Source organism: Gavialis gangeticus, unplaced genomic scaffold (genome assembly GCF_001723915.1).
Source record: "Gavialis gangeticus isolate Ggan-Ray unplaced genomic scaffold, GavGan_comp1, whole genome shotgun sequence".
Classification (NCBI taxonomy): domain Eukaryota; kingdom Metazoa; phylum Chordata; order Crocodylia; family Gavialidae; genus Gavialis; species Gavialis gangeticus.
Window position 1 is genome coordinate 49,465,200 of NW_017729026.1, and position 10,789 is coordinate 49,475,988.

The 10,789-nt window shown below is 39.7% G+C and overlaps 1 long non-coding RNA gene across 1 annotated transcript; it reads left to right on the forward strand.

Annotated features, from left to right (window-relative positions):
• The first annotated feature begins 570 nt into the window (after positions 1 to 570).
• On the forward strand, positions 571 to 4,104 carry LOC109299736. The gene is made up of 3 exons (XR_002097975.1): positions 571 to 580; positions 700 to 706; positions 3,980 to 4,104. It is a non-coding gene; the product is annotated as an uncharacterized LOC109299736 (long non-coding RNA).
• Positions 4,105 to 10,789: the final 6,685 nt, after the last annotated feature.

Below are 10,789 nucleotides of genomic sequence, written 5' to 3' on the forward strand. Positions count from 1 at the left end.
AATTAAAAATTCAAAATGGTTCAAAACTGAGATTTCAGTGTTGGTCCATCCACCCATCCAGCTTTGGTGAGCATCAAAGCTATTACGCTATGACAGTGACAATAAAATAACAAACGTGCAGAATTCTCATAATTAGCAGCAGTCAAGGAAAACAGCAGAATTGTAAGTGGCCAACTACTGTACCCTAGGCAGTTGTAGTGAATGGTGCTACAGGGGGGAAATATAATCCCCCTTTTTACTGCTAGCAACTAAAGTTTAAATCGGTCCTCAAAAAAGAAGGTGACATCCCCCTCTGGAGCAGAGCACCTCCCATCTATACTCCTGAGTTGTGAGCTGTCACTGCTGCTCTGTCCTCCCCACTGGAGTTGCTACAGTATAAATACCAGGTACATCGGGTGAGGGAGGGAAAGGTAAAGTGCCCCCCACAGTTCCCTTCTGGCAACCCCTACCACCTTAGGCCATGCCCAGGTCTCATGCCCTGCTTTCCCACGCATTGTTACATTACTGGAACACAGTATGTGATATCAGTTACATTAGGTATTAGTGATGGGAGAACCCTAAAGAGTTTGGTTTCATTCAAGTAAGAATGCCCAGTTCTCTTTGTTCTAGGAATCAGGTTAAACACCTTGTAAGCAGAGTCTCTTCTGGGATTCCTGGGCAAGAATTTGAGAAGTGGTGTGAGAATTGCCTTTCTTGCAGTATGTCAGTGCTTCTAATCCTAGCTCAGAAAGAGAAAACCAATAGTTTTCAGAACTCATTTTTAGTCTTGGACAAAAGTTAAAAACAGAGATTCTCCCTTAAAAACAGAGATTGGCACTGAATAGTAGAACAGTGACATTATCTTGCAGACTAAGGCTCTCAGGTCCCAAGAGAAGACAATATTCCCCTCTATTACAGTAGCCAGAAAAAATGAACAGAAGCTTCCAGTAATAAATATAGACATACAGGCGTCTGGTTCCTTTTCTGCCTCAGAGGCTATCAAGAAAATTTAATCAGTCCTTTCTTTTCCAGTCAATCCACAGATTATTTTAATACTTGTACATTCTGTATTGAAATTCTGTCATCCTCATCATTGCCCTTGCCTGATGGCTGCATGCAATCATTGCTAAACAATTTGTTGAAGTGCTATATTTTTAGAGAGATCTGCTCACTTGCCGTCAACTTGTAATGCCAGTTTGCAGAGGTCATAAGAAAAATAGCATATTCATGATGAGAATAATGACTTGAATGGCCAGGAATATGTGACAACCTATCTGTCTCATATTCTCCATGTGGATACCTTTAAGAGTGTCATGTATAAGTTGTTACATTTGCCCAGGGATTGCAGGAGGGAACAGCAGATCAGTAGGCTAAGAAGGCTTTTTGAATAAACAAGCTTTATCATTTTATAAGTTTAACTCCTTGGTCTTTTGAGAATAACACATGTTACCAGGAGTTGGGTGCAAAGAAAGACAGAAAAATGAAGCATCTCTGAATTCCAGAGAAGTTAAAGCTGTCTAGCAATGCAGCAGAAAACTGCAAGAAATTTAAGTAGAGCTTCACTGTATATGTGGTGGCCAGTGGAGCTACACAGAAGGAAGATCCACTCAAGGTAGCTTTTTTTTTTTTTAAATATACTAGGCCCAGAAGCTCTGTTTCTTTATAATAACCCACAACTGTCAGTAGCAGAACAGAAAAGTTATGGCACAGTAATAAAAACATTTGAGAAATATTGTATAATCAAACAAAGTGAAACTTTTAAATGGTATAATTTCCAGATGAGACAGCAGAAAGAATGTGAGATAACAGAGGAGTTCATCAAAGACCTCAAACTGCTGAGCCACACACACAACTTTGGAGACCTAAAAGAGTCCATGATCAGAGACCAAATAGTATTAAGTATAAGGGATACAAGCCTCAGGAAAACACTGTTAGTGGATCCTGAACTTAATTTGGAAGAGGCAATTGGAATATGCCAAGAGACTGAGATAACAAATTTCAGGCTACAGAAGCTGGTGGAAAAAGGAGAAAAGTCTGAACTAAACAGGATTACAAAACTGCAAATCCTAAGGCAACACACAAACAATACAGAAAGGAAGACCTCACTATGAAACAGGCAAGCAGAGGCAGAAGAAAACTGTTTTAAGAAACAATGGTCAGCTGCAGGTGCTGTGGGGGTTACCACAAACTCATGCAATGCCCTGCATTTGGTGACTGCTGTAAAAAATTCAGCCACTTTGCAAGAGTTTACAGAAAGGAGCAGGAAGCACCACACAAGGAACAGCAGATGCATACTCTATGCAAAAGGAAGAGGAAGAATTCCTCATTAGCACAATGCAAGAAAAGGTTAATTCTTCTGCGGATTAGACAATCAACTTGGACACCAATGGACTAATAGTAACTTTTAAATTCGATATAGGGTCACAGGCTAATGTAATACAAAAAATGAAAACTAAACCTGTGTGCTATGAGAATAAGAAAGTGAGACAGAGCATACAATGGGAACATAATTGCAACCAATGGTGTTTGTGCACTGCATGTTAGACACAAGGGTAATATAGTAAAAGTTCAGTTTGTAACAATTCTAGGAAAGCTAGTACCAATTAAAAGCAAGAACAGAGAAGAAGAGTTTTATGATGTGTTTCAAGGCATAGGGAAACTGTCAACTGAGTACAAGATAAAATTAAGAGAACCAAATATTCCCACCATACATGCTGCAACGTTCTCCTTGTACTTTGCGAGAAACTGAAAAAGGAATTAGATTAGTTAACATGGACATAATATAAAAGGTAGAGCAACCAACTGCTTTGGTTCATTTACTGCTCATGACAGAAAAAAGATGAATTCCTGAGATTGTGTCTGGATCCTAAGCAAATGAACAGGTACATCAAAAGGGAGCATGTTTCAGTTTCCACCATGGAAGAGGTTTTTGGCAATGTGGCAGAAACTAAATATTTCTTCACCTGGATGTCTCTTCTGGGTTTTGGCATGTTCCCCTAGAAAAGAATAGCATTTGATTATTTACCTTCAATACACACTTCAGAAGGTACTGCTTTCATACGCTTCCCTTTGGATTGTGTTCTGCATCTGAAGTATTTCACAGAAAGGTGCAACAAATTTTTGAAGGTCTTCATAGAATTATGGTTTATGTTGATGATGTATTAGTTTGGGGAAATACTATGGAAGAACATGACTTGAGGCTAAGAAAGGCACTAGAAAGAGCTTGCAGAGCAGGTTTAAAACTGAGCAAAAATGCAAATGTAGGGTCAAAGAAATAACGTATCTGAAAGAAAAGCTCTCTGAGAAAGGGATGCAATTTGATACTGCAAGGGTTAAAGCCATTACAAACATGTCACTCCCTATGGATAAGGAAGGTGTTCAGAGATTACTGGAAATGTTCAGTTTTATAGGGACATATCTACCTAATTTAGCAGAGCAAACCAAAAGAATGATCAGTGGATATGGAAACATGAAAATGAAGCTGAATTTAAAAACTTGAAGGAAAAAATAATGAAAGCTCCAGTACTAAAATATTATGAACCTAAAAGTCCCATTAATTTGTCAACAGATGCTTCTAAAGAAAGTACTGGAACAGCTTTGCTTCAAAACCAAGGGGATAGCTGGAGACCAATGGCATATGCATCTAGGGCACTCTCTAAGTCAGAGTGTCTATTTGCACAAATTGAGAAAGAAAGTTTAGTTCTGGTATATGGCTATAAGAAATGTCATATATTTCTCTATAGGAAGTCTGTGATAGCTGAAGCTGATTGTAAACCTTTGGTAACTATAGCAAAGAAAGGGTTATCGGACATGCCACCCAGATTACAGAGGCTTTTCTTTCAGCTGCAAATGTCTGATATAAACATACAGTACATGCCAGGAAAATATCTACTTGTTGCAGATACATTGTCCAGAGCATATGACACAATGGAAAATGACAGAATTCCAGACTCAGGCATAGGACATGTTAATCTAATTAAAAGAGTGACTCCTGTCACAGATAAAATGTGGGCATTAATTGCAGAAGCTACTGCACAGGACACCACATTGCAAAAAGTGATAACAACTATTTGTGCTGGTTGGTCTAGAAAACATATACCTAGCACATACTCTCGGTTCAAGGAAGAGCTGTCAGAACTAGAAAGCATTTAGTTCAAAGGCTCATGACTTGTTGTTCCAGCAGTGCTAAAGAAAGAGATGTTAAACAGAATACACAAGGGGCATCTAGGCACTGAACAATGCAAAAGGAGAGCAAGGGGTGCTCTCTATGGGCACAACATAAATAATGGCATAGAAGATACTGTAAAGGCTTGTACAACATGCCTAAAGTACAGATCAGCACAAAGAAAAGAGCCCATGATGACCATGGAAGAGCCCGTAGCTCCATGGAATCAAGTGGGCTCCATGGAATCCATCATGCATGTAGGAAAAAACTGTATTAGTACTGGATTATTATTCTCACTACCCTCAAATTGCATTGCTTGAAAGCACAACAGCAAACCATGTCATAACTCACATCAAATTAATTTCTGCTAGACATGGGATTCCATAAATTGTGAGACCAGACAATGGACCTCAGTTCAACTGCCTTGATTTTAAAGAGTTTGCAAACAAATACGGATTCCATCACAACACTTCAAGTCCTAAATACCCACAATTCAACAGCCTAGTGGAAAATGAAGTATAAATAGTGAAGAAATTGTTGAAAAAAGCTACAGATTCACATACTGATGTTTACTTATCACTCTTAAATTACAGGGCAACACCCATGAAACATGGATTGTCCCCAGCAGAAATGCTGTTTAGTAGGAAACTCAAAACCAGGCTGCTAAATCTTGTGGATAATGCTCATCAGAATGAAAAGCAAAACATGAAAACATTTTTAAAAATCAACAAACCCAACAACATAACAGGGGTTTCAGGGAGTTACCACAACTGCACAAAGATGTGGTGCTTATTTCAGATGAATGAATGTGGAAACAAAAAGCACTAGTTTCCCATCAATCCCAGATCCTATAAAGTAGTCACACCAGGACAGGTATTAAGAAAGACCAGATGACACTTGCAGCTAATAGAGGGGGAAAAGAAGTAGCATTACAAGATTTACCAAAGGCAACAAAGCAACAAGAAACAACAGAGGAGGCTGAAAATGACACAGAAGTGGAGACATCTGAACAAGGAAACCAAACAAGAACTGAACAAATAAGGACTGAGAATGCAGAGAAACTGAGAAGATCACTTAAAGCTAAAAAGCCAGCACAAAGACTAATAGGAACCTGCTAAAATGTGTTTTAACAATGGGTTGACCTAACTGCCAATGTTATTATTACATGGGGATATGTTACATGTAAAAGGGGAAGATGTGTGGATACCTTTAAGAGTGTTATGTACAGGCAGCCCCCACTTAGCACTCTTAACTGGTTCCAGAAAAACCGAATGCTAAGTGAAACAGTGTTAAGTGAAACCAATTTTCCCATAGAAACGTAAATAGAGATAATTCATTCCTGAAACTCCCCACTCATAATATAACATCACTGAAATCCCCCACTAGTACTATAAAATCAATTAATTCAGACATCTAAATGTATGTAAATACTTGATTTAATACTTTGAACTTTGAAATAATGTATACAATTACAAAATAAAGTAATGGACTGTATGCACAGATGCACTTTCACTTTCACTTTTTGCTCTTTTGTCTTCCTTCAGAACTCAGAATCAGAGCTGTCAGGGTTAGTGCCAGTTTCAGGGGATTTTGAAGTGCTTGGATGAGGATTTTTTTGAGAGGTGGCTGCAGGGGTTGAATCCATAGTTGTGCACTTCCTGAAGAAGGTTTCATTGATAGCTGCACTTTGGGCTTCTTCTTTTCATCGTAAAGCAGCCTGTAATAATTGACTTCATTATTAACTCCTCTTGCAACTGCAGAACTGCACTGCATGTCAGGGTCATTCTCATCAAAGTAGGAAAGAAAAGCTTCAAGATGCTTGAAAGCTTCAGCCATGCCTTTGCTGGTTAATGCCTTTGCTGGTTGAACATCTTCCTCATCATCTTCCTCCTCTTCGTGGCTTCTCTGCTGCTGTATTTGAATGAGGTCTTCATTGCTCAATTCCTCCCTGTTGGAATCGATCAACTCCTGAATGTCCTCTGGTGCAAGTTCATCAAATCTAATTTTCAGAAGCTCAATGATATTGTCCTGAATTGTCACCACTGGTTCCTCAAACTCTTGGGAATCCTAGGCACAGTCTGCCCAAAGCTTTCACTAGACACCATTCATTGTTTGTTTCATCCCAGGTACTTGAAATGTTATCTATCACCTTGCAGACATTATAGCCCTTCCAAAATTCTTTTGGGGTCAGAGCACCCTCTCTTTCTGTATCCCTGACTGCCTGGGTGAATGTTTTCCTTATGTAATAAGCCTTAAAGGCAGCAACAACACCCTAGTCCATCGGCTGTATGATGGAGGTGGTATTGGAGGGGTAGGAAAACTACTTTTACATTATCACTGAGGTCATCTAGTGTGGTAGGATGCCCTAGTGCATTGTCTAAAATGAGAAGTCCCTTGTGGGACAGACTGTTCTCAGTACAATATTTCTCAACTGCAGGACAAAAATAGTCCCTGAACCAACTCTGAAGGACTGGCATGGACACCCAGGCCTTCTTGTTAGACTTCCAAATGACCTGCAGATGGCTTTTAAGATACCCCATGAGAGCCGTGGGGATTTCTGAGTGGTATACAAGCAATGGTTTCAATTCAAAATCCCCTGCAGCATTGCCACTACACAATAAAGTCAATCCTTGGACACCTTGGAACCTGGCATTGACTTCTTCTCCCTGGAAATGTAGATCCAAGAAGGCATCCTCTTCCAGAAAAGGCCTGTCTCATCAGTGTTGAAGACTTGTTGAGGTGTATAACCACCCTCCTCAATAATTTCCACAAGCTTATTTTTATAACTGGAAGCTGCTTGAGTATCAGCACTAGCAGCCTGCCCCTGAATAGAAACATTATGCAAGTTGCTGCATCTCTTAAATCTTTCAAACCACCCCTTAATTGCTAAAAGAGGTTCAGAAGCAGACCCCCAGGCAATTTTTTCTGTAAACCATCTAACAGACACTTAGCCTTCTTCTGAATAAGCAGCATACTCAAGGGCATGTGCCATTGAGTTGTATCCTCAATCCTCACAATTAACAGCCTCTCCATTTCTAACATAATTGGAGCCCTACTCCTACTGAGTTTCAAAGCATTCAAAGGAATTACAATTCTACCATAATCTTTTATTTTGTCTTTGTTTTTCAATATGGTCCTAACAGCTGACTCAGCCAAATTCAGTGCTCTATAGACCTCATTCTGGCATTCCCCTGCTTCAATTCGCTTCAGGACAGCTAATTTAAGCTCAAGCATTATGCTTTTGCACTGTTTTTTCTCAGCACTTGCACTCCAAGTGTCAGTTGCACATTTCTGACTCATGGTGCAACTCAAAAACCAAAGCAAGATGGTGACACAAGCACAAAAGAGCACAGAGCGTGAAAGTTTTTGAGAAAGCAAGATGGCACCAAGGCTGCGCCCCACCAATGCTCCCTGCCCAATACCTGTGAGCATTACAGTGAAACCCACAAGCGCTAAGTGAAACCAGGTAGCAAAGTAAAATGAGCGCTAGACTGAAATAGCACTAAGCGAAACAGCATTAAGTGGGGTTGCCTGTATTAGTTGTTATATTGGCGTGGGGATTGCAAGAGGAAACTGCAGGGAACAGCAGATGAGCAGGCTAAGAAGGCTTTCTGAATAAACAAACTTTATCATTTTATAAGTTTAACTCCTTGGTCTTTTGAGAATAACATGTTCTCTTTCCCTACCCTATCTTTGTCCTATCACCACCAACAGTCTTAGCCAAATATTACCATATTATTGGAATCCGAGGTATAAACAGATGTTTCATTTGTGGAAGTTCTGATGAGTGGTGTTCCGTGACAAAAAAAGAGAAGTACCGCCCTTTACATATATTGCCCCTCTGGCAATTAACATGAATGAGCTGTGACTACAGAACGTAGTCCTGGGAAAAAGACAGGACAATGTCTCGTATACTTCAAAGGTACATAAAGTGGAATAATATGTGTGTATGTCTGCAGGATTCTCCAGGAAGAAAAGCAACTCCGTTTTACCCCCATTCCAGTGTTTTCTCACTTACACTAAATTATGCAGTGCTTCTATTCAGAGTGCATATATGAGATGAGTAGCAATCAGAAAAGAGATACAAAGATTCTGGAATTAAATAAGGCCACAATAGCTGCTACCATTTACCCAAAGAAACAGAAGTAAAGACGATGGTAATTTTTTCCTACTATATGTTTCCTTGTTATAGGACTGTTGTCATGTCTCCAGTACACTTGGGTAGTAGCAGTGAATAAAATTATGATTTTTTAAGGATAGACACTGACCACTGTACAAACTAATACAGAGCCATGAGAATATATCTAATATAAAGTGATTTTTTTTCCCCCACTGGATATATAATGATGCAAAGTGAATTAAGGTCAAGCAGACACATCAATCAAAAATACCATCTCTGCAGACAGGGATTGTTAACCCTCCTTTTGTGATATGTAATGATTCTCTCTCTTTTTTTTTTTTACAAACCTTTAAAATTTAGTGCCACAATGTTATTCCAAACAGGAATGTTACCTGCAGTAGAAAAATGGGAAAATATTGCATGGAGTTTTGATAAATTTGAATAATCTTTTGTGTCATGATGCTCTGTCTAGCCTATTGACCTTTTTCAATGCACCATGGTTTGCTGTATGCTATAACGGAGAAAAAATGGTGAGAAAACTACCAGTTTAAAATAATACCATTGTGACAGCTGAGCGTTCTACACCCCGTCCTCATTATCCCTTAGCTGAATTTACAGTGCTTATGCTACAGTCTTGGATAGAAAATAAACCAAGCGCAAATGAAGGTTGCCCTATTCTGAAAAAAAATGCTACTCTTATCCTACCATGTATACTCCATGTTCAGTTCAGGTACCAAATATACATGTAAATGATTTCTAGCCATTTGAAGATCTGTGGATACACAATTTATATCTTCAGAAGAATACTTCCTTAACCATCTGAACACTTTTTTAGGTCCAGATCTGCTCTTGATCCTCAGGGGTCCAAAGACTTGGTCACAAATCTTACTTCACCTCTATAAATCAAACAAGCACAAGGGAGTAATCCTAATCTAACAGGAAATACATCTCCCTTTTTTGCAATCCTGTTCCCCCATGCAAAATCATAAGGCCTCCCCATGCGTTCAACAGACATATTTATATTCCACAGAGGCAGATCATACTCTTTCTGGAGAGGTATTTAGCTATCCAATGTCTCAGTTCTCTCACTGGGAAGTCTTATCACAGCTTAGCCTTTGCCATCATGTCAAGAATCAGTTCAATCTTGAAAACTAGGTGATGGAATGATGTCAGAGGTGCAAGGTGTACCTGAGCCAATGCATCTGACAGACAGCAGCACTCACTATCGTGTAAAAGAAATACCTTTTTCCTAATATCTTAACAATTAATGTAAATGCCCAACACATGGAAGACCTGTGTTCTAAACCTGCCTCAGGTTCAGGGCATTTGAACCCACATTCCTGCCAAGTGCTCTAAATCACCAGGCCATGGACCTGGCTTTCCTGTTAAAGTTGCACAGTAGATGGATAGAATTGCAAAGTCATGGGGCAAGGAAGTGAGTATGCCAGAGGGACTAGCTTAGTGAAAAGCCCAAGAGTGGTACGGGTGCTTTCTCAAATGTAACTGAGAGAAAGCAGTTTGACACCTATGTAGCCATATTGTTTGCTTGCAGCTGTTTAAAAAAACACTTGCTTTACCAGCAGAAGTGCTGTAAAGTGCTCTTGTGGGGTGGGGGGGAGGTTAACGTCTGCAGCAGCCATTAATTTCTTCTGAGCATGTACAATAGTTGATCCTTTCAGGTCCATATGGGAATACTATAAGAAATATAGGGGTGTTTTTGTATTTTTATACATTATGTTTACAACATGTTAAATGCTTTTAAGATTGAAGTGTCTGTGTGTTAAGGGAGGAAAAGATGAGCTAAGTGCCCTCTGTGTGCCTCAGAGTTATGCCTCTTCAGGCAAAGATTATCTCCATCTGGTATGAGACGCTCATGTTGCAGTCAGTCTGCTCCATGGGGTCAACACCAACAATTTGTGATCCTCCCAGTATCCCAGGATAGATCGCTCCCAGCCCCCAGCCCTGCCACCTCCCCACATGGACAACCCATCGTCCAAAACTCAACTACCCTGGACTGATGGAGATCCAGGGAGAGAGCAGCTGCAGGTAAGTGGGGAGGTACAGAGAGGGGGAAGCTGCCAGCCTCAGGTTGAAAATAATAGGTATTGGTGAAGGCTGGAAAGAAAAGCGTTAAATCATATTTGGCTGATTGATCTTTTTTGAATTGTGCGATTATGAAAAGGCACCAGATGGGCACTTACTATTGGAGCATAGGTTAACAAATTTAATGAATATGAAAAGTGTGGCCGTAGCCAATGTTTGAAGTGTTTTTCTGCATTGTGATGAGTAAAGTCTAATCCAAACCCAGGGTAAGTGCTACATAACTTGATAATGAGCCATTTGCCAGTCTTTCAAAAGACTCATGAGTGCTAATGAAATGGCTACTTTCTGCTGCATTGATTACATAGCTATTGTAAAAATGTGATCAGTTTACTTTGTCACTCTGCTTACAGCCAAAAGCTAATTATTTCCTGTGAAATGTGATAGCATCCTTGATACAACTTTCAGTGAAAATCAATTGTTTC